This window comes from Pteropus medius, unplaced genomic scaffold (genome assembly GCF_902729225.1).
Source record: "Pteropus medius unplaced genomic scaffold, Ma_sr-lr_union100, whole genome shotgun sequence".
NCBI classification, from domain to species: Eukaryota; Metazoa; Chordata; class Mammalia; order Chiroptera; family Pteropodidae; genus Pteropus; species Pteropus medius.
Window position 1 is genome coordinate 34,379,583 of NW_024355205.1, and position 24,539 is coordinate 34,404,121.

At 42.6% G+C, this 24,539-nt stretch overlaps 1 protein-coding gene and 1 non-coding gene across 7 annotated transcripts in view; one reads left to right on the forward strand and one right to left on the reverse strand.

Annotated features, from left to right (window-relative positions):
* Window positions 1–12,043: 12,043 nt before the first annotated feature.
* Window positions 12,044–24,539, forward strand: part of DYRK1A (dual specificity tyrosine phosphorylation regulated kinase 1A) — a 134,564-nt gene continuing 122,068 nt past the window's right edge. For 2 of the 6 annotated variants that reach the window (XM_039857753.1, XM_039857756.1), the window contains exon 1: window positions 13,466–13,598. The gene's annotated coding sequence lies outside the window, so the exon portion shown is untranslated. Of the gene's footprint in view, window positions 12,154–12,858; window positions 12,880–13,465; window positions 13,599–24,539 lie in introns of those variants that run through there. The other 4 variants (XM_039857754.1, XM_039857755.1, XM_039857758.1 and 1 more) reach the window with 4 other exon arrangements.
* On the reverse strand, window positions 23,813–23,914 carry LOC120599209 (U6 spliceosomal RNA). Its single transcript, XR_005651820.1, has one exon. It is a non-coding gene; the product is annotated as a U6 spliceosomal RNA (small nuclear RNA).

The window sequence follows — 24,539 nt, forward strand, 5'->3', positions numbered from 1 at the left end:
TAATTCCAATATCTGGATTATTTGTTAGACTGCTTCTATCTTTTATTTATACTTTTTATCGGTTATTATAGTGTCTTTTCACTTTGAAATTTTATTTATTTTTACATTATATATCACACATTGTATATAAAAGAACCATAGATAGAATCTCCAAATGATATTATTTTATACCAGAGAGGGCTTCATTTTTCTTAGGTGAAGTACACAGTTAGGAATTGAGGTAAAGTATTCAGTTAGGCGAAGTATTCAGTTAGGAATTGAGGTAAAGTATTCAGTTAGGTGAAGTATTCAGTTAGGAATTGAGGTAAAGTATTCAGTTAGGTGAAGTATTCAGTTAGGAATTGAGGTAGACCAGGTTTGGGTTACAAGTTTAATAAGACTTAATTCATTTCTGTTTCATTTCTCTTGATAGTCCGCAACCTGACTTATAGTATTTCATTTGTCTTTCTATAACGAGAGCATTAAATTTAAAATTTGTCTTATATGTTGGAGTCTCTTAGTTGGCACCTAATGAATCGTCCCTCTCCCCTTACCTAGCTTATGAATAGTTTGAAGAGAAATAATGGAGGCTGAAATGCTGTCTTTATTAGTGACAGAGGCCATACCAGAGAACAAAGCTTTAGTCTCGTTCAACAAGTCAGCTTGCCAATATCAAATCTCAGACTAGGCAGACTTTCTTACCTAGAAGCAGGTAGTCCTGGATGGAATCAAGCCTCACTCTCTGGGGTTCTGCGTAGGCATGAGGCCACAGCAGAGATTGTCTGGTCTTTGTAAGCAACTTCCTCTCAAGGGAAGAAGCAAGGCAGAGATTGTGAAGCATACTCAATTGCCTTCTTATGTTGGCCAATCACATTAATGGTTCCACCTCCCAGGTGTTAAGGGAAAATTTCTCACTGTGGAAAACAGGAGTAGAGAAAGGAAAGGGTATTCCCCCTCTAACAATAGGTGCTGGACTGTGTTCATGATGGGGCCAGAACACTGAGGCAGAATTATCATTCTCAGCTGAATGATCATCCCTTTCATGCATTTACTCCCCGTCTGAGATTTATAGAATGCCTAAACATTTTTGATTCAAAAGTTTTCTTATTGCTGGTGCTCCATATATCCTCTTACACCAATGACTGGTAAACTATAACCTGTGGGCCTAATTGGCTTGCTGCCTTTTTTTTTTTTGTAAATAAAGTGTTTTGAAGACACAGCCACATCTATTTGCTTACATATTTTCAATGACTGTCTTCACGCTATAATGGTAGAGTTGAGCTCTTGGGACAGAGAATGTGTGGGCTTCAAAGTAAAAAATATTTACTACCTAATCCTCTACATAAAAAGTTTATTGACTCCTTTCTTAGACTGCAATTGATTCTACACTGACCTTTTTTTTCTGTTTTTCTTTCTGAGGTTTCTAAAAGAAAGAGGCATAACTGGATAGAAGACCAGCTACATTCTGTTCTGTCTATAACAAATGACCACACCTTAGAATCTCTGGATATTTCTTAAGGTTGTTTCTTTCTGCCATTTTAACAATGTAAGTTTCAATCAGAAAAACTAAGACATGGTTTGAACCAGGAGTTAAAAGGAAGCAACAGGGCATCCACCATCAACATTAGCCTTGGTTTCCGGCAAGCACAAAGTCAGGCAAGGTTACTCATCAGTTCTGTATTGCAGACAACTGATCTCAAACAAGTAATGAAGGTGAGGGGATTTGCTGCAACGATGAAACGAGAGACTACTGGAACACACAACATAGAGTGAAAAAAGTCAGACACAAAAGAGGACAGATTGTACGATTATGTTGACATGAAACTCAAAAACAGGCAACGTCTATCGTAACAGAAAATAGAGAAGTGACGTTCCCCATGAGGTGGATTCTGACTGGGAGAGAACAGCAGAGAGCTTTCTGGGGTGCTGAAAATACTCTATGTTGATCTGAGTGTGGTTAAGCAGGTGTAGATGCATGTGAAAGTTCATCGAGCCGGTCACTTGAGACTTAGGCACTGACCGTACTTGTTACTCCGCAGTTTTAAAGAAAAATTAAGGCAACCTGCTTTAAGATTGATTAATGAAAACTTAACAGTTTAAGTGTCAGGTATTTTGCAAATGTTGGTTGTAAAATTCAGCACCCCATTACTAAAACACTTAAAACAAGCTTTTAAGTTCAATGGACATGGCAACAAATTAATAAACAAAAATGGAGCCAGTTAATGTCACCAACTTGATAGGACAAGAGAAAGCTCAAATTGACAAATAGGGTGTACCTGAATATATATATATATAAATTTTTGGATATTTATCACTTTAAATTTACATATATATCTTGGGAGAGAATTGATTTCTTTATGTTATTTAGCTTTCTTATCTCCAAATTATAATCTTTCTCATAGCCATTTAAACTTTATTTATGTAGATTTTGCATGTTTCCTGATAATTTAAATATTACCATTATGTGTTCTACTTGAGAAATGGGTGTTTCTTCTCAGTTAGCTTTTTATATACAGGGTGGCTACTGATTTCTTTATGTTAATTTTTACCTAGTCACCTCACAGAATTCTCTTATTTTTCATGATATTTTTTTCATTCGATCCTCTTGGGCTTTCTATGTAAATAATCACATCACCCGCAAATAAGAATTGCATAAACTATTACCCTCAGAAAACTCTCAGATGAAAGTTATGTCACAGGACATTTTAATTTTGCTCCTGAATTAAATGACAATGCTTTGACCATTCTCCATTAAGCTGGATGATGCATTTAGGTTGAGATGGTAAGACATGGTCCCCCTAGCCTATTTGGGGTTCTCTCCATGTCCTCCGCCTTCCATCGGTCAGCTTTGAGAGAGGGTTTACAAAGCGTCCACGGCAATTCGAAGGGAATAACGTCAGCAACAAAGGCAGCCGGGGACCACCAGGGGTCCTGAACCTGGGGATTCCACGTAGGGCAGGGAAGACTTTGCCTCTGCCCTCCTGGTTGGACGGCTGGGTCTGTGGGATAAACTGACAACAGGCAGGTCGACAGGTGAAAAGATACACAAATGTATTCATGTTCAATAGTAAGTGCACGAGGGCATAATAGGCAAAAAGTGGGAATCCCCACAGCGGTGAGATTCGAGAGCTTATATACCATCTCAATAGGGTGAAGGTAGGAGGGTGTGGCCAACTTAGGGGAGAGCAATGATTTTCAGGAGAAGTGAAGGGGCCCTCAGAACAGTAGGTGGGAGACACGATGGCTTGTGACAGTTTGTCTGGGTGTGGTCCCCTCTCCTGTGATGAGAGTCAGTCTTCCCAGGTTGAGGACGTCCATTTTGTGGTTTGTCTTCTTGTTGGTGTTCTCTATGGGTCTGAGGCTCTTCGGGATTGGGATTCGATCTAATTCATCTTTCGATCCCCAGCACCGATCAGGGTGCAGACTCTGTGCAGACACCAACAAATGCTCGTGTCATCGGGTATTAGTCTCTATGGGTAACTTATAACTCGATTTGTCTAAGATGGTGGCTGCATCCATTAATTTTTACTTAAATTTGGCCATTCATTGTCTAGAGTTTCTCTTGGAAAAAACCTTTAATAAACAAAATCGTGAATGGTACATCATACTTGTTTATTTTTCCTTTCCAGTGCAAATAATTCTAGTGCCTTTAGAGATCCAGTGATATGAAAATAAGCTATCCTAGGACGTCATGGGTATGACACGAGGATTAACTGCTAGCTGTCCTGCTTTAATATATCCTGAGATTTTACTGGTTTAAGAATACTGTAAAATGGTGGAGCTGGCATTTCTTTCATAATTCTCTCCTTTTTAGAGAGATGTGTCTGCTTCTTGTTGTCGGTATTGGTGACTAGCAGGGACCTCCGATCAATACCTCGAACAAAGCTGGAGATACACCCAAAGTCATTTGAAATGTGGGATAGCAATCAAGTCATAGGAAGCAGATGAGAGAAAGTTTAATAGGAAGATAGGATATGAGAATGGTTCTCAAATGCTCAGAGAAATAGAGAAGGGAACAACATTGTGTTGGATACCCTTGGCTCCCGGTCCTCCGAGCTTACTGCTACATGTTTATTTCTGAAACGGAAAGTAGGAGGAAGCCTATTTTATAATATTCTAAACATTCAGGACCCAGGACTTTTTGTAAAAACTGTAGGGACATACGGTCTATTTGTAGTCCTCATTACCAATAATCGATTCTAGAATATTTGAAAAAAAAGGTACAAGGAGAAAATATCACCTGTAATTGTATCACCCAGGAATAAATCTTACAAAAAATTATTTTAATATATATACTTTTTATTACAAAATCGACGTCATACCAAATCTATTACTTTATAACTTCCTTTGTCATAGAACGAACTGTGATCATTTTTCTCATGATGTGAAATATTCTTTTTATTATGTGTTCTATTTTGACACGATATATCGCGTTTTTCAATTGAGCCTCTGCTGCCGGACACTTAGGTTGTTTCCAAAGTTTCAACTTAAAAATGTCCTTGAAGGGAGTCACACAAAGGTTGGGGGTTGACCAGGGGAGACATGAGCAAGTGTCGTCAGAAAAGGAGACGTTTAGACTGGAAAAGTTTCCGGTGGGAAAATCACTGCTTTCTTCCCATATTTGAGGGTGGACATTTGGAAGAGGAGCAAGGCTTGGTTTGTGTGATCCCAAGAGAGAAGATTTAGAAAGCGTGGATGGAAATTGTGGGGAGATTAATTCACGGCATGTAAGGACAATTTTCTAGAGCTTTGGGCGGTGACACAAGGTCTGAGCAGTTTCAGGGTGTAGTGAGTATCTAGCTTATGCAGATGCTTAAACATAAGCTTAAAATCACCTGTCTGTTTGAGACGTGGATTAAGCCATTTATTTATTTGTTTGTTTGTTTGTTGTTGTTTTGGGTGGGGAAACAATCTTGGGAAAGGCTTCGAAAGGGAAAATTTGAATGTAGTCCTCTTATTATTTCTACCAGGGCCCGATATTTATATAGGTTAGTTCAACAGTTTATAAAGATTATGAAGAATCCCCTTTGAAAACGAGGAAATGGATTCGGGAAGGTCAAGTGAGTGACCCAGGTTCCAGCAGCCAGGAGGTGCTTGAGACCAGGATAAATCCCCATGTTCTCAGTCCCTGCTCAGTCCCCACCTTTCTTCCAGTTGCTATTATGACTATTGAGGTTGCCAGTCCTTTCGAGAAAGTCCAGACTCACAGGACATTGCCTATGTCCTGCAAGAAAACGAAAATGTCCCCAGTGACTAATGTGAACAAAATGCCACTGTACAGTTGACAGGTGAGGTCTCCTGTGTGTCATCTCTACCCCACGGCAGTGACTTCATGATGGGGATTTTGACAGGTAAGGAGGGGCTCCTTCTCACTCTAATACCCTATGATTCTTTGATGTCTCGGGTACCTTCTGCTCAGAATAGGGCCCACTTCCTTAGCAGTCTTAATTAATACACCTGGAAAATGGGCCCACTGTCTCATACATACCTTCAACTCTGTCATCTCAGAGCCCTGGAACACTGGAATTCAACTCTCCATACTACCTGTCTGGCTGCAAAGCACATAGTCCAGAAATGTATTCCTGTTTCCAGCACTCACCCTGAATCCTTGCCTTCACCCCAGTACTTTTGGGCTAGACCATCTAGAAGGAAATGTCATGGTCTCTTTTTGGCTACAGGAGTCACATAGCACCATCTTCACGTGACTGGCTCCCTACTGACTCCTGGGGCTCTTCGTCACCTGGCCCCTGTAGCCACAGCAAGTCAGAGGGTCCTGTGATGACTCACCCCCTTAAAGGCATCCTCATTCGCTGCTCCTCTGCTGAAGCCACTGCAGCCCTTCCCCCGGGTTTGCAACCCTCCTCCTCAGCCTGCCTTCCATCTTCAGGAAGCCAGTGTCCACTGTGGGAGGGAGAGGAAGCCGGAAGCAGATGGCCCCCCCCTTTCCAGCCCTGAGCGAAGTGTATTCTTCTTGCTTTTAACCATTTTCTGGTTTTAGCTGCTTGCCTCCTGGAGCCAGCTCTTGTAGTTTAGCAATTCTGTGGTGGCTCCATTCTCTAGAAAATATTTATTTGGTACCCAGTATATGCTAAGCACCAGGGGTAAAAAAAAAAAAAAGAAAAAGAAAAAGAAAAAAAAAAGCCAAGTGAGCTAGATCTCTACCCTTGAAGGGCTTCCTTTTTTCTTGGCAGATGGAAAAGGAAACCTGCAATAAAAAATGCAGGGAGATAAACGCTCTGAGGAGGGAATGGGGCCTCGCCAGGACAGAGTGGCAGCCGGGAAAGTCGTGTGTTCTGGGGACTTGGACTGGGGAAGCCCCAGCGGAGAAGGCCGGAGGGGTCTGATCACGAAGGAATACGGTGACAAACTAACAAGTGGGAATGTCATCTCCCAAGTAATGAAGAGTCCTTTAGGTTTTTAGCAGGCAACGATGTGATGCCGAATTTGAGAAAGCGACTCCTGCGGCCTTGAGAAGGGTGAAGGAGAAAGGGGAAGGGAGGCTGGGAGCGGGCGAGTAGTCTGTCTTTCTTCTCTGTTCTGTTTGGACTTTTAAGCCATGTACTTGAATTATTTTTATTTGAAAAATACACAGCGATTATCTGGGCAATGAGAATATCTGCTCTCGTTGTCTTGTTCTTTATACCCTTTGTGTTGCAGATTTAAAAATAAAATGTAATAAATAATTTTTACTTTTATTTCTTTTTTCCAGCTCTATTGAGATGTAATTGACATACAGCACTGTATAAGTTTAAGGTGTGCAGCATAACGATTTTTGGCTAAGTTATATTGTGAAATGATTACCAAGTCAGCTTAATTAACATCCACCGCCTCATATAGATACAAAAAAATGAAAAAGGAAAAAAGAAAATAAACTTGTTTTTCCTTGTGATGAGAAAAAAGCTTAGGATTTACTCTTAATGTTCACGTGTATTGTACAGCGGCGTTAACTACAGCTCTGACTGACATGACATCCTCAGCGTGTCTTTATCTTACGACTGGGAGTCTGCACCTTCTGCCCACCTTCATCCAATTCTCCCTTCCCCCCAGCCAATTTTTGCTTTTAAAATTCTGGAAGTAATTCAGATGTAGGAAGGGACAGACAGGACATGTTTGTTGTCCTTCGTAAATGAACTTTTTGGCTCTTTGACGCTCCCCGTAAGCTGTTAACAGTGCATGCAGGTCGGAGGCTGTTATTTTTGTGTTTGAAGTTAACAGAGTTGGCCACACAGAGGTCCTGCCTAAACCTCTGTCCAAAGAGAATGCCCAAATCTATTGTTTCTCAAACTGGATATACCTGGGGTGAGCTGCAGGAACACCGGTTCGAGAAGCGTTGCTGTCATAGTACAAACTAGCTGCATGGTAACTGGTAACACTACTGTTACCTCTTCAGGGAATGTTTCGTCTTCCAGCTTTGCTGACTGCAACAAGCTTCCCTCAGGTATTAGAGAAATTCCACCCATTTTAAGATCAAAAGAGAACATTTCCCCGTTTCTATACAAATCACTGGGCAGTTTCCCTCAAAGTTTTATGATTGCCAAAAACCTCATATAGGACAGAAGAAAATTGGAACAAAATAGCAGGAGCTCATCATTCATTTAAAAATACAAAACAGAAAATGGCATTTACAGTATGCCGGATATGGCGTTAGTGATACAAAGATGAAAATATAGGATCCTTGCCCTAAAAGCACTTACAATTGAGAAACAAGCATGCAAATATGATATAATAAAGTAATACCACTGCGATGGCCACATAAATATCTTTCAAATTGAAGTAAAATAGGAAATATGCTGAAGACAGTAGCAGTAAATGCATATATCGATAAATGCTGTGGGCATATTAAATGATGTCCACCGTATGCCTACATTAAAGAGCCAAGGACATAAGCCAAAATTCTCAAGAACTGTTGAGCTAGTGAACCATTGAAGTAAGTTATCGTTGTAGATTTCTGTTTCTCCTACCTGATTTTAAATTCCATGTACTTAATCATTTTTCACAGTTTTATTAGGGCACTTTCCCCCAACCTGTTAATTTCAAGGAAGCTACTGTATGTGTATGAATCAACATATTAAAGTGTAGTTTTTCAAGTCTTACCCAAATATTGCAAAATACTATTTCAAGATATTCCAAAACAGTGTGAAATAGACACTTTAATCTAACCATTTTACATTTTCTATTTAACCTTTATCTGGTTGTCACAAAAAAAGAAAATATTAAAGCTAATTCATGAAATAATATTGGTAAACATTCTTACATGATAGGAAAAGTAATAAATACGGTCTTCTTTTTGAAAAATGGCACCATTATATCCACACCTTGGCACAAAACAACCTTGTAAGCAACGCTATGATGCCAGGAGAAAGGCAGCACAGCTCTTGGTCCAGGGAACAGGAGCTGGGAGGGTGAGGGCAGTGAGGCTCAGAGCAGGGAAGAAGTCTGGGCTAGACGCCCTTGGGAGATGACTAAGAATGGAGATGGTAACGGATAAATTGGGGTGATGAACGTCTGCAGCTGATATACACTAGCCTAATAACACCATATAGTCTTCCAGTCCTTCCTTTCTTCTTTTTTTTTTCAGTAGAGTTAAAAAAAAAAGAAGTCGATAAAAATATGACATTTCTCCTACCTCCCCTACTGAGCTTAGGATATACACAGGCCAGGCACAAATAGCCAATAAACATATATATAAAAAAAGAAGACATTAAATGGTCAAAGAAATGCAAATTAAAACAAGAGTGTCATACTCACAAGTTTTAGGAGTGCAAACTGGTGAAATCATTTCTGAGGGATAGTTCAGCAACACGAATCAAGCTCTTTAAGGATTCATGCTCTTATCCTAAGAAAATAACTGGACAGGTGTATAAAATGTATATGTGTAATGTTTATGCAGCTATTTATAACAAAAAAAGGGAAAGCTTCTTTTGAAAACAGAGGAGCAGTTAAATGAATTATGGCTCATTCAACTGATGGAATACTTGTAGCTGTTAAAATGCTTATCTAAACTTTGGTTGATTAACACAAAATGTATCCATAACATAACTGTAAGTAAATAAGGCATAAAAGTTATCTATATGTGTTGGGTGTGTGTACGTTCATGTCTCCTAAGAAAGTCTGGGAGGATATATGCCAATATGAAGATATTAATAAGGTTTATCCTTGGGTGATATCTATGAGTAATCTTTAGCTCTTTGTTTTTCTATATTGTAAAAGTCTTTCTAATGGCCACATGTTACTTTTTATTTTTGTTTTTGGATCTCAGGTGTAGAGAATTGAGCATTAACTATTTGGTTCACAGTATACTATCCTCATCAGTTTAAATAAAGCCTCTCTCTTGCTTTATTTTATTTCTTTTTAACCTCTTTAATATACATGAACTGCTTTTAAAATCGGAACTAACAATAAAGGTTGTCCAAGGGGAGTAATCAAGGACTTCCGCTCGGAAGTCTGTAAGAGGAGCGGGGGTGTCAGATTCTGGCCATGGCACTGTCCAAGGACTAATTGCGAATTGTTCACCTTCTCACATGGTGTGAGGGGCAGTCACAGGGCTATTGGTTAGTTTGTATGTCTTTGGAGTGTTTGGGTTATAACTCCCAGCGGGGTTCCAGTTCCTGAACCTTTGAGCTTAATATAGTGTACCCCCAAGAGCGGTCATTAAGAGATGTGGAACCAAACAAAAAACTTGGCATCTTGGCTTGGATCTATGCATTAGTTTGTGAGGGCTTCCATAACCAAGTACCACAAACCAAGTGGCTTAAACAACAAGAAATTTACTGTCCGACAGTTCTGAAGGCTAGACGTCCAAAATCAAGGGGTTGGGGAGGTTGCTTCCCTCTGAGGGCTATGAGGGAGCATCTCTTTCATCCTCTCTCCCAGCTTCTGCCAGCCGCAGATATTCTGTGGCTTGTAAATGGCATTCTCCCTGTGTCTTCACATCGTCTTTCCTGTGTCTACGCCTATCTCTGTCCAAATTTCCCCTTTTTATAAGGACACCAGTCATATTGGATTAAGACTCACTCTACTGACCTCTTTCTGATTACCTCTGTAAAGACTTGCTCTCCAAATAAACTTGGATCATCTCGGTGTGGGGGAAATAGGCTTTACGATTACACCGGGTTTGAATCCTGTTCACCACCTATTGGTGGTGTGATCTGGGGAAAGTTATTTACTTAGGACTTGTTTTCTTAGCTGGATAATGGGGATGTAATGCGGCTGTGAGGATTAGAGAAACCCTAGAATGTACTGGATAAGTGGAGGCTGTTACTATCTGAGTCGGGTGGGGGTCTTTGCTTTTAGAGGTTAACTTCTGTGAGTAGACACATCTGTCGGTGAATGTGATGAGATTCTCAGATGACAGCAAGGATTTAATCGCTGAATCTGGTCAACAGCAAACTGGCACCTGTACCAGAGTCCTTCCTACCTCCATGTGTTCACTTGTTTGGAGCATAATTTACAGATTACTTTTTAAGTGAAGCCCATATAAAACTACTTTACGGACTTTCAACCTGGAGATGACAGTGACAGTTCATTGATCGATGTTGTGTAAAGCTGTCATATGGCGGGTGGAGTTGGCCAGGTGTCCTAGAGAAAGAGGGATGCAGCCTTCGTTATATGAAGACCAGCAATGCATTCTACTACTGCATGATTTTATAAGCTCAAGAATTTGCCTCACCCTTATAATCTAGATTGATTTAACTGAAGACAAGGGCATATTTCTTGAGACACTGTCATATTCTTCTCAGGTTACTTAGAAGATTAATTATGCAAATTTCCATCATTACCAGCAATGAAAATTTGACTCAGATTTACCATAGTGTTAAAGGTTGCCAATGTTCAAGTGTTTATGATAGAAGCCGGTGATCGGTGACCAGTGACCAGTGAATGGGGTGGGGGTGGGGAGCCGGGAGAAGAGAAGCAAAACGAAGGAAGGAGTCGGTTGTGTAGGTGGAGTATGAGTTCAGGAGGAATTAAGGTAGCGCGGTCTCTCACATCAATAGAAACACTCTTGGCCACTTCCTTCAAAACAATCGAGTTGAATGTGGACTTTAATTACATTAGCAGGGCAATCTTGAAAAAGTCGGCAATCCAAAAGAACTTTGACTGTCACAACTTCTCATACCACGGAGAATCACTCTGAAGTAAGCTATTTGCCTGAGTACTTTTTGTCTAATTTGTTTTAGGTTTCGTCTCACTTCTTCCAGGGCCTGTGCTAATTCGAGCGGTTGCCTTAGTATATCAATGTTCTAATTACTGAAGAAGCGAAACATTTGGAAACCGTTTACAGCAAGTGTCTTTCCTTGAGTCACATAGGATAGAGACCAGTATTTTTTACAGGATTGTTTTTCTTTACGCCTAAGATTTTATCTGTGGCTACTGTACTTGTTAAGTTTACAAAATATTGGTACGAACACTATCATATGATGGCAAAGTCAAGCTTAGAAAGCAAGCGATAAATCAGTGACTTGGTGTAAAATAATATCTATATTATCTTTTTTTGACGTAACATTTATTAAGTGCCATTTTAATAGGTTGGAACAAAACATAATTTTTAGCCAGTGGCTGTCGACTGATTACAAAGTAGCCAGTACAGCATAGCTACTAGCATAGCTAGATTTTTAATGCCTGAGTAGCACACCTAGCAACATTTATGCAGAAAGAAGGGGCAGATATAATAGAAATAAACGAAAGGCAGAATATTAATAAAGAATTATGGGCTAATTCATAATCTGGAAACTGAGATGGTGCACGAAAAAGAAAACAGGGTATTGGGCGACAAGGATACAGGAACAGCTGGAGGATTAATTTAAGGAGCATTCCGATGGAGAAGGTGGCGCCCAGAAAGGTGGGTAGGGGTTTGAAAGAGGTGGGAAAGCCTGGGAGAGCGTGCACAGCCTAAAAAAGTTTTTATGATGGCTCCGTCCATAATTTCTGAACGTTGGCATCGGTCGCTTCGTAAACCGAGCGGCATGATTTAATCAAGGTGGCAGCCGCAGGGGCATCCCGGATTCGGGCGCAGCGTCCGGAATTCCTGAGATGTCTGAAACGCGGAGGCGGCCTCTTCCCCACCCCCCGCCGCGGCCTCCGTGGGCATTTTCCGGCGAGGGGGGCCCGCGAGCCCTTCCAAGAGCAGCCTAAACGCGCGGATGGGCGCACCCGGCGCGCTCCCGGGGGACTGAGGTGAGAGCCCCCGGCCCGGGCGCGCGGGGGTGGGCTTCCCCCGGCCCCGCGCGGCCGCAGAGCCCGGCCCCCTCCCCCCCGGCGCGGGCGGGGCTGCGGGCGCGCGACGCGGAAGCGCGGGGCTCCGGGGGCGGCGGCGCAGAGGCCGCGCGCGCTCCCTGGGCCGCAGTCGGCGCGGGCGCGGGGCGCGGCCAGGCGGCAGGGGAGGCGGCGGGCGCTCGCGTACTGGCCGGGCCGCCGCCTCGCCGCCCCCCCTTCGCCTACCCCTTCCCCTTCCCTCCCTCCGCTCGGCCATCCCCCTCCTCTCCCCTCCCCCGAGCGAATCACGCGCCCTCCTCTGACACTCGTAGCGGGCCCGAGCTCCGAATTTATCCTTCACGTGACCTGAGGGGGTTGGGTGGTTGGTTGGGGACGGAGGGGGAGAGGGAAAAGGAGGGAACGGAATCTGCTGTTGCCTGAGCAACAGGCCCCGCCCACCGGCTTGGGCCGGGGGGCGGGAGGAGGACGTCAGCACGTCAGCCGGGGTTTTGCGTTTTGATTGACAGTTGCTATAGCGACCGGGTCGGTCCGTCGCCATTTTGTTGGTTGGTTTTTTTTTAAACCCTTTCGCTTCCCGCCCGAATAATAATAAAAAGCCCCATTGGAGTGAGGCGGGGGTGGCGGCGGCAAGAGCGGCGGGGGGATCCGGGGAGACTGCTGCCGTCGCTGCTGCTGATCGCGGCTCAGGTCGGGCTCAGGGAGCGGACACCCCGAGCGGGGGGTGCGGGCGCCGCCGCCGCCGCCGCTTCTGCTGCTGCTGCTGTTCCTGCTGCTGCTGTTGGTGCCGCTGCCGCCGCCGGCGAGCGGGCGGGACCGGTGTGAGTGTGAGAGTGTGTGTGTGAGTGAGCGTGTGCGAGGGCGAGTGTGCGTGCGTGCGTGTGTGAGTGTGAGTGTCTGTCTGTCTGTGCGGGGACTCGGGGGCGGGCGGTTCGGGCTCTCCTGGCGGAGGAGCCGCCGCCGCCGCCGCCGCCGCCGCCGCCGCCGCCGCTCGGGCCCCGGCGCTTCTCGCTGCGCAGGTTTGGAGCGCGCGCCATTTTGTGAGATTTACAAAATCCTCCTCGGGAAGAAGCCGCCGGGAGCGGCTGCGACTCGGCGCCCGGCCTCGCCGCCGCCGCCCTCCACGCCGGGCCGGGCCGCGCGGCTCCGCCGCCGGGAGTCGGGGTCCGGGGACTGCGGTATTTGCCGGGGAGGGGGCCGTCGCCTCCCCGGCCCCGGGCGCCGCTGGAACCGCCAGCCGGACAGAGACTGAGCAGGCTGCGGCTCGGCCGCGGAGCCGGGAGCGCCGGGGGCGGAGAGAGGCGGCCGGGGCGGCGCTGGCTGCGGAGGCCGCGGCGGGAGCGCAGCGGCGGGAGCCCGAGGCTGAGACTCACCGGAGGGAGCGGCGCGAGCGCCCCGCCATCGTCCCGGTGAGTGTCCGGCCCGGCCGCGGCCCCGCCCGGCCCGGCGCCCGGCTCCCCCCCGCGGCCTGCAGCCGGGCCCGCGCCGAGGCCGGCCGGGCGGAGGGAGGGACCTGCCATTTTAGGAGGAGGCGCCGCGGCCCGGGGCTGGCCGCCGGGGGAGGGAGCCCGCCCGGTCGGGTCCCGGAGAGGCGGGTGCGAGCGGAGGGAAAGTTGCGGAGGGTGGGAGCAGGGGCCGCGGCCTCCCGGGAGCCGGGGCCTGGGGGCCGGAGGAAGCGCCAGACCTTCACTGGCCGCCCGGGCGAAGGGGAGGAGGTTGTCTTCCTCCTCCTCCTCTTCCTCCTCATCCTCTTCCCCAGCTCCTCCCTCGTCCCTCCTCTCGGTCCCCTCCAGTGTGGGAACCGCCGGGGTTCTCCGCAAGGACAATGCACGGGTTAAGAAAATGGGGCTGGCTGCTGGGCGAGGCGCCGGGGAGGGTCGGGAGCCCGGTCCCTCCGCGGCCCTTTGGGGTGTGTGCCCGAGCCAGGGCGCTCGGCATGCTCTGAAGTTGTGCCCTGAGTGCAAGTGATCCCGGCCACTCGAGATGGAGTGATGACCTGTTTAGCAGCCGGAGGAATTGGGGGCTGAGAATTCGTAAATTCTAATTGATACCTGGGAATGGCAGCTAAACTTCACAAGTCTATTTGGAGACACCTATTCTCGCCTAGATCCACCCAAACTGCTGAATATCTTAACACTTAGCGAGAGACCCCTCCCTAGTCTGAAATAGTTAAAAATGGCAAAATTAGTGAGTGATGGACTCAGACCACTTGGCTGTGCCTTTCATCCAGCCCCAGGTAATATGAATCTTGTAATCTACGTGTCTCACTTGAATGCCAGCATTGGGTTCTTGAATCCCGCCCAAGTAGTCAGAAAAAATACACCTTAAAACATTGTTTTCACACTGATTTAAAAATTAGGACGAAGAGTGCCACGCGTTCTTCTCAGGGACTTATATTTGTTAATTTGCTTATCCTACTGGTGGGAACTGTTACCCATTTCACAGATGGGGAAACTGAGCCGTGACTCATCCAAGGTCATACAGCTGGGACTTCAGGAGCCAAGAGTGTAGCTAGCCGGCTCTTAATCACTAGGTTATAATTCATTATTACAAATAGTGGCAAATTTAAGAGCGATCTGTGTGTAATGACTCAGGGTTCTAACCTAGAGATTGTGTCCATGTATAGTGTTTAGCATGGAATTAACTTTTTGGTTTGTTGGAGTGAGTAGGAAAGGCTGAGATGAGGCCATGTTAATGAACCTTGTCATCCTTCCCTCCCTCCCCCAAGAAAACTGTAGACAATTTTTGAATGGAAATAATTAAAATATAGTTGGTGCGTTTTTTTCTTCACACTTAGTTTTAATCATAGGCATCTTTTAAGTATTGATGAGTCATAAAGTTTTGTGTTGTCATTTTTTATCTTTGAGTACTTAGATTTTCTCTGTGACCCCTGATACTTTACATATACAAAGGGTTTAAGAATAGATATGTTTGCTACTTTGATTTTGAGGTGTTTAATAATAATTCAGCGGAATTACCTTTAGCTTTTGTTTTCTTAAGTTTCTCCTATGTTAATTTAGTTACTTCAAGAGAATATTTTCAGATAGACTATAAATGTGAGACTGGAACTAAAATTTCATAGTGCTAAGATTTTAGTCTGAAGTTTCCTGAAAAAAGTTTACTCGAGTCTAGTTAAGATTTTTGACGCGCGTATTACTTACACTTAAAATACCCCAGTGCTTTTGGAGGATTTGTCTTGGAATAGTGGCGGTGTTTATGGTGGCTGTCCAAATTCATTTAGATTTCAGACCTTGCCAGGAAGTTAAGGACTCCTGTCAATGTCTACACCAAGTTCTAGTGTAAAACAGTATAAAAAGTTCATAAGAGACATAAGTTTAGAAATTAATTATTCTGGAAGGAAGGGTCACCCCTGTGTTTGTAAGGTGAGGTCATACGCTTTTAAAAAAGATTTTAGATTTGGAGGAATAGACTTGAATGAATGAGTGTTCCTTATTGGTAAGAGTGGGAGATGGACTCAGCGATCTAGTGAGATCTTTTTTTACTGTTAGGAATTTGGAATTTAGGTATAAGATCGTTTCTGAAACGATTTTAAAGTCATTTTGGTAGGACCTAATTAGAAACTTAACAAACACAAAATCACTGTGTTTTAGGGATTCAGTAATTAATGAGTTAGTCCAGTCTTTTAGGGGTACTAATTTTCGAAATAAGTGAAAATATTCCATTTTAATGCAAAGTCCTGTTTGGGAGTGTGGATAGTAAAAAAAGACCCGTGGTTAGAATTTTTCCCCTCTAGAATATTGTCCAGTGTCAGCCCCTTAGTTTTATTTATGGAGAGAAACTGTGTTTATGACTTAAAGTTATGAAAATGGGGAGTGGTAAGTGTAACAACTAGTATTTAAAGAATTTATGTAGGTTTTTATAATGTCGTGAGTATCTGCAAAAGCCAAATTCATGATAACTTGCTATATAACACGTGATATAGATGATCTTTGACATGCATTTTGTTTTGACACTGTACAAAGAAAATGCTAATTTGTATTGAATTTTAGGTACTACCTGAAAACAATTTTCAAAGAAATAAATAGTTTAGAAATTCAGTCTGCCCAAGGATGTTTCGCATGCATGTTTATTGTTCGCAAGTGTCTAGTTACGGGAAGAAAATTTGGATAGGAGTAACTTCATTGAGTGAGAAGGGCATTTACTTTATACATGACATTAAATATCAGATTAATAGAAAGAATAGAAGGAGGTGGCTTCATTTGTGACTTGGTATTTGTGATAAGGTGTGTGTCAATTTTTCTTTGCTTTAGCATTAGCTTTTCTCTTATTTTCAAAGAACTTTCACATTTCCTGCACACACACCCCCACACACCTCAAAGCAATTCCTTTTTTATCCTCCAAGAAAAAACTTTAACCATTTGAACCCAGGAATACCCAGAAACTTCCAAAAAGAGTCTTTATAAAGAACTTGTCTCTTCTTTCCCCAAATTTAATTAGTCTTATGATTTTGTTATATTCCTTATCAGTAACATAAACTGTGAGCTAAGAATTTGTGTTCAGTGTTTGGTGTTTTACCTCCAGATACTTGTGTATATTTCTTTTTTAGAAGTAAAAATATTACTTGAAACTATCAAACGTGAAAGTTGATACTAACAAAGTTTGCCCCGTCAAAGTGAATTCTGAGACTTGTATAAGAATACTTTATACATAGTGGTTATGCTGGTTAAAAGACTTCTTACCATACATTGTTTTGACCTTTGAGGCAATGTTTCGATGGCTAGAGAAATTTTGGTAATTGATAACCCAAGGATTGCCAATTTGGGGTTAAATTTTTTGGGTGGTTAAAATTCATGTTTAATTACTTGGAAAATAAGTTTTTTTATACTACCTAAAATTTTTCTTCATTCGATCCTAAATGAAGATACATTTTGAAATCGTGCCTTACGTCAGTGCTTACAATGTTAAGCTAGAGCTGTGAAGTTTACCATTGGTTACGTGAAAGTGAAATGTTGACTTTATAGAACTAAAATAATTAATTTAAGGTGCATATTAGGTCATTAAAGACAAGTCTTGTTTCCTAACTTCAGGGCTACAGGCAGCCTTAGTTCCATTTTTTTGTTATATGAAAACAAAATGATTTGGAAATAAGTGCATTGAATAAACCAGCTAAATGGTTTTTAAAATTTATGCTTTTGCTTTGAAGTCCTACTTCTAGAGTTGTATAACAAGTTATGCAACTTTATCGGTGATAGTAACATATAACATAGTACAGTGAACATCTAAAATGTGGTTCCTCATGGGCATACTTTTTGCTAATATAGAACCATTTTGGCATCTTGGCAATTGACTGTTCTACCAGAGCTATGTATCCTCTCTTCTAGAAGGTGATTTTTTTTTTTTTTTTAGAAGGTGATTTTTAACAGTTTGTATTAATATTAAAGTTTTGACAAGGTATGTAAGTTTTTGGTTGACAGACATGTATATGGATATATATGCATATAATGTATATAATGCATACTAGTTTAAAATGTATCTTTACTTTTGATGAATTGTTTGAGTTTTATCTCCCCATAATTGAAATGCTTGTTTAAATTGATTTTGTGTGTATGGGGGGGGGATTAGTGAACTGGTTTAATATGGAATGAAACTAGTTTTCAGCATTGCCTCTATTTTAGGTAACATTCCTGTTCTTAAATAACTCCATGATTTTTCTAGGTATGTGTGAAATATCCAGTGACAAGAGTTGTTTTTTTTTTTTTTGCTTGTTTTATGGATAGTTGTTAAAGTTGGTTTCTTAGCACATGTGTTTGGGTAAAAAGATGCTCAAACTGTGACATCTATCCAAAATCTCCTTGATAACGAGTTGCTGACAGCAATGGAGGCAGCATGGCAGTGTGGAGAGAGTACCAGCCTGTGAGATGGTGCCTGGCAGAGGCTCTAGAGTCAGGCAGGTCTGAAATCTCAACAGGACCTGCCCTTCACTGGCAGTGTGAACTTTAGCACAGTGATCTCCCTAAGCTTCAATTTCTTCAGCTGTAAAGTGAGGTCAGTGGTACTTACCATAGGCTTATTGTGACGATTGAGATAATGCACATAAATTTCTAAATAGCCTTCTTCTCCCCCTTCTCCCTCCCTTCCTCTTCTTCCTTCATGCTCATCCTCATGGTCCCAGCATTAATGCTACTTCTTCAGAGGCCTTCCCCAAACCCCCAGTCTAGGTAAGGTTCCTTGGTCATGCATTTTCACAAAACTCTGCTTTTTTCCCACAGCCCTTATTGCAAATAATTATATAATTGTTCATACTTACATATATACATATATCCACCTAATGTCTGTTTCTCACTCAATTAGATTGTAAGGTGCATTTGGACAGGGATAATTCTTTTTTGGTCACACCTGTAACTAATGCTTGGCATGTAGCAGAGGTATGTAAATATATGTACACACAGGATGATGGAACGAGGAACCTGTATGCCGAATCCTGAGTACCACTCCGTGGTTGTGTGCTCTTGGGCAAAGTAGCTTCTCTGAGTTTCAGTGTCCTGTATGCCAGATGTGCATAGCACCAGCGGTCCTGCCCAGGATCGAGAATGTGAAATGAGATACTGAAATGAGGTGCTTTGCAGAAGTGTAAAATGCCATATAAATATGAGTCGGTACAGTAGCAATAATTTTAGTAGTGAGGTTATACAAGAATTTATAAGTAGAGTTTTAGTTTTACTGAGTTGATAAGTAGCTATTAATATTTTTTATAAATCTTAATTTTCTGCATGCATTAGTTAGCAAATAAGATTGTGCCTATGTTCCGACTAAATACAGTGGCTTAGATAAGCTTATTTCTCTCTCACATGAGTCTAAGTAGTCTGAGGCTGACGTGGTTCCATGGTGCAGGGGACCTTGGTTCTTTCTCGTGCTTGAGGAGACATCCTTTTTTGTGTAGTACAAGACAACTCCCCACCACACCCACAGTCCAGGAGCAGGATGTGGGGAAGGCACAGCCCCTCCCTTTAAAGGCACACCTGGAAGTTGTGTACATGACTTCACTTTACACTTGTTGGTCAGAACTTAGGTGGCCCCATTTAGCTGCAGAGGAGGCTGGGATATGTGGCCTTTTGTAGTTGTCTGGTTGAAAATCTGTTTTCTACTGAAGGAGAACGGGGAATTATGAAACACTGCCTGTCATACTTTCAAACATTTTGGAAGAAATTACAGAAATAAGCTTTGAAATGACAACTTACTGCACAAATTAATAAGTTTCATTTTCCATATTTGGTCATAAATCTTTTGAACTGTGGTGTACATATGCAGTATATACACATAAGGTCAGATTAGGAAAAACATGTCTCTAAACTTTTAAGTAGTGAAGGAAATTTGGGCCTAATAGCACAGTGTTTTGCAGAGTATTTTCTGATAGAAACATGGTTCTTGATTGCTGTGACTATACTGTATGTAAACAGTATTTGGAATCTAAGCTTCTGGGTTTTGTTTTAGTCATTCCTCGACCATACTTAACGTGTTGCTGCTCATATTCTCAGCAAACAATACTAGACCAACACTTGGGTTTTGTCAGGTTTTCAGTAAATGTTTGAGTCACTGAAGTAGCAAAGAGAATGGTGGCTGTGATGTTTAAAAATACATTAACTAGTATCTTCCTCTTTAATTTCTGTGGATTTGGGGAAAAAAAGAGGAAGATCTGGGATTCCTTTGAACTTAGAGAGTGTTATTAGATCCAGTAGAGACCTGAGAAACTAATGGTTCTCAAGCAGGCTTCTGGAGAATGTGTCTAACGTGTGGGACTCCCCAGCTCATATACTTCTCTCTGTCGGCTTGGGGTGAGGCGCTGGCATCTGCCTTCGTAACTAGGACTCCGGGTAATCCTGGGGCTGAAGAACATTTTGAGAAACTTTGATATAGTTCATTTCTCTCATTTTAGAGAAGGAAATGAGTGCAGGGAAACTAAATGACTACCCAGTCACTCGGAAGAAGCAGGTCTGGGGCTGGCGTATATTTTCCTGACTTCTGATTCTTTGTTCTTTTTATAAAAGGGGACAGAGGATGGAGTACCACCTGCATTGGGATTTTATAGGGGTACCTGTCATTCTCAAGTCTGTTACTTTTTATGTGTGAGCTCACCGGTAGTGAATGATTGGCTCAATTACGAGCACCTTAGAAAAGTAGTCTGAGTTAGTCAAGTGAATATTTAAAGGCGAGAAGATGAGGTTTTAAATGAGGTATTGATAGTGTCAGTGCTTCGGTGGGTATGGTAGTGTATCTACAGCATTAGGGTAGAAGGTAGGTGCTTCCTTGGCATGTTTAGAAGGAACAAAGGTAGGTCTTGTCTCCAAATTATTACTTCCTTTTTCATCTAGTTTGTTTGCAGTTCTCACTGTGAATTCATTTTTTTTCGATGAAGGTGAGAGTTGGATTCCCTAATTTAAAATGGAAACACTCCCAGAGGAATAGCATTTATTTGTTATCAGGTTAACTTTATTTTTATCAGTTAGCTGGCTGTCATTTTTAAAAACTGGAGATGAGTACCTGCACTAATGAGCGGTCATTCTTGGAAAGGGGAAAGAGTAGGGCACCTGTGCCCTTGCTTGAGGAAAATGAGGGGCGGGTTTGAGAAATGCCAGCTGTTGTATAGTCCTGGAAAGGTTTGTGGAGGCTTCTCTGGTGGCCAGAGGTTGGTAGCGTTAGACTGGCGCTTGACGACCTTCTATCACTGAGAGAGTGTTGGTAACAGGACTGTGGATAATTTTGCTGAGGCCCCACTGGGCCTGAGCGAGGAACTGCTGGAGCGGGAGGAGTGTTTATCATCTGCTTGGGGCTCTGTCCAGCAGTCCTACAGTGTAGCAAACATAGAAGGTGTTGTGATCACCTGAGAAAGTTTAGTTTTTAAAGATCAACTAGTAATAAATATTCATGGTTTTAAAAAAAAAGATCAAGCCACATAGAATGATGTCAGCTCATTGCTCCTCCTCCTCATGCTCCATAGATAGTAGCTGTTCAGTTTTTTTCTATCACAATTGTCCTATACATATATTAAAAATTTGGTATTTATGGGTGTGTTACAAAGCTATCAGTTTAGTGTGACCCCAGTTTATTTTTTAAAGTGCAAGACACTGGGGGTGGGTTGGGGCGTGCATGTATGTGCGTACACAGTGTCTGTGCACTAAAAAGCAAGTGGGATCATGCCAAACACGCAGTTTTGCAACTTAGCTTCTTGCTCTATCTTAGAAATATTCCCATATCCACTGATGGAGTTTCCTTTTTTCCTCCAGTGATTGGGAAATGTTCCATGTTATGGATGTACCACAATTTCGTCATCCTTGTACACATAACTGTGTTCTGTGAGCGTTAGCTGTAGGGTAATCTAGAAGGGAAATTGCCGGTTCACCAGATATATATGTACATTGAATGTTTTGCCAAATTGTCTTCCAAAAAAGTAGCACCAATTTATACTTCATCAGCAGTGTCTGAGAGAGTGCATGGTTTCCCAAATTTCACCAACACTGGTGTTAAAAATTTTAAATCTTCGTCAATTTCATAGGTGAACAATGGCGTCTAGTTATTTGGATTTTCATTTTTGTTATGAGGGAACATTTTACGTTGTACCAGAAGTCTTATACTTGAAATAATAAAGGCGTTTATTCATTATCAAATATAGTTAAAAATATTTTCTGGTTTTTCTATTGAACGAAAAACTAATGTGTTGATAAATTGTAAATGCTTGTAATTGTAAATGCTTTGATAAGTTGTAAAAGGGGATTCTTGTTCCCTTCAAATTAAGTAAACTTTTGACTGCCCTCTGTATAAGATATGTGAATTACGGTGGTAGAAGCTTTGACTACAAAAGTGAATAAGATTTCATTGACTCTGCTGTTAGTGTTGACATAGATGTGTGTATAAGTCAATGTTAGCACAGGTAAGACCTTGGATGCTAATAGGTACTGACATATGAAAGACTAAGAGAACACAGGAGGTAAGACAATTCTGAGAATTTGAGCATTGCTTTGTGGAGGAGGTGGGGCTGGATCTTGGTCGGGAAGAATGGCTAGGCTTTTTACAGTAGAACCTGGGGGATTGACAGTCTGCTGGAGGAGGTCACGTAGGCGGCCTTCCTGGTGGGGGAAGTGCAGGGCAGCTTTGGGGAATGACAGTTACGTGCCTGGAGTGAGTCAATGAGAGACAGAGACACTCAGAGAAGGAGGGAAACGGGAAGGGGAGAGAGACAGAGACAGAGGGAAGGATAGGGGAGGAAGAGGAGGAGGGGAGAGAGACAGAGAGACTGGGGGAGGGTAGGGACACTTACAGTGAGAAATGAGAGTGATGGGTCACAAATATGAAGAATTTGAATCTGGGGCAATTGAAGACTTTTCAGCGGGGTGATGATGACGGCCTGGAAGGCAGGGCCATTTCAGGTGTACAGGCATGAAGGAGTAGGAGGTAAAAAGACAGATGGGAGACCCAAGTTTGGAACACCTTAAACATTTCTTATTTAATTTTCAGCAGAACAAAGTGAATATTTCTGGATTCAAACAGCAGTGTGGCCAAGTTTTTGGAGATAGGAGAGAATTAAACTTTGGTGGCAGTATAGTAAAAGGTTGTGGGAGTGGAATGATTGATTTAATTGGACAGTTGAGACTATTTCCTCCTGAGGACATGAACTGTTGAACAGAAGACAGACTTATTGTAGTTCAAACCTTTCATTAGGGACAGGTGGAAATAATCTGTAGCACCATTAAAGATAAGCTGAAAAATGGGGCAGTGTCAGAAGGCAGTGGCAGCAGCTGTGAATCTAGAAAGGAAAAAGTATCATGATTCATAGTTTGAAAAGTAGAGTAGCTGAACATGTGAAAGTTTAGTTTATTCTGAGTGTTTAATTTGTTTTTAGTATTGTGAAAAATATATTCTGTTTATTTTCACATGTATGCTTATTTTGGGAGACAGTCATCTAAAAATCATTTATCTTTTGAGGTGGATAGAATTATTTATTGAGTACCTACTAGTGCCAAACATGGAACTGGGGCCTGGAGTCAGTGCTAAAACAGAGGCTGCAATGTTGGTGCCATCGTGGCAGTTAAGTTACGGTGGTGGGATCTTTAATAGTCTCTGGAGTAAGCTTAAGGACTCAATCTAGAGTAGACATAAATGGTTTTCATGAAAGGGAACACAGGGTTTATGAAATTGAATAATCCTTTTTTGGCCCATGTTCCCATTTTTATTAGGAGCAATGGGAAGAAGACCTCCTCCCTGTCAGTGGAGGTGCTCAGGTGTTTCAGCCACTCCAGGCTTGGACCTTGGGGTCCTGGGGGTGCTGAGCATGTTGGGCATGTTCCCGTCTTCCCAGTGGGACACTGCGTAGTTGTAGGGTGTGACCTGGTGGCTCATGGTGGCCTACCTGGTGTAGGGGCTGGGGGAGGGCAGAATTATGGCGAGGCCCGGATGGTCAGCGATGCGACCAGCACTGGCTCCTTGGCCCAGGTGCTCTTGAGGTAGGCAGCGAGTCTCCCAACCATCTTGATCGCGGTGGCGGCGGCCTGCAATTGAATAATTTTTGGTGCTGTGTTTCAAAGGTGAAATTTTGATCTCGTTTTAGAGTCCTTTTGACAGTTAATTTTTTTGTTTCCTTTTTAAAACTTTTTTCAATTATAGTCAACATAAAAATATGGAATGCTTCACAGTGTGCATGTGATCCTTGTGCAGGGGTCATGCTAATCTCGGTATCGTTCCAATTTTAGTATATACGCTGTGAAGTGAGCACTTGACAGTTTATTTTGAGTGAAAGTTTATTTCGATGTGAATAGGATTCCAGTGCTTAAGACAAATACGGTCTGCTGAAAAATTTGTTCTGATTTGATCATTTACCCTTGAAAAGACCTGTAACTGTCCTCACAGTGGTGTTTTTTACTTCATTTTTACATCAAACATGTTCATTTATTGGGAGACATTACTTCTGTGGTACAAAAGATTGTTTCATATAAGTTTTTCAAAACAGCAATGGTGAAATTATTAGGATCTCATTGAGTTATTTTACAATCTCATTTCACTTTTTTGAATTTCCTTTATAACGATTCTGCAGTACAGTTCAGAACGTCAGTAAAGCTAGGTAAATTTACCTAAAAATTGCCCTGAAGGCCCGCAGTTACTCAGCAGTAATAGCAAGTTATGCAGAGGGAAGAACTTGAAGACTGGAGTCTTAGGATTCATAGGGTACAGCAGGGAGGAAGGCTCGTTGTTGAGTAAGACAGAGATACAGACATCTGAAGTGAAGGATGTGGGCATGTAGGGAAGGTCAGGGAATAAGGAAAGTTCAGTAGAATGGGCCGAAATGGAAGAGGGATTTGAGTAAGTGGATGAACAAAAATTCTCTGTCATTAAAAAAAACT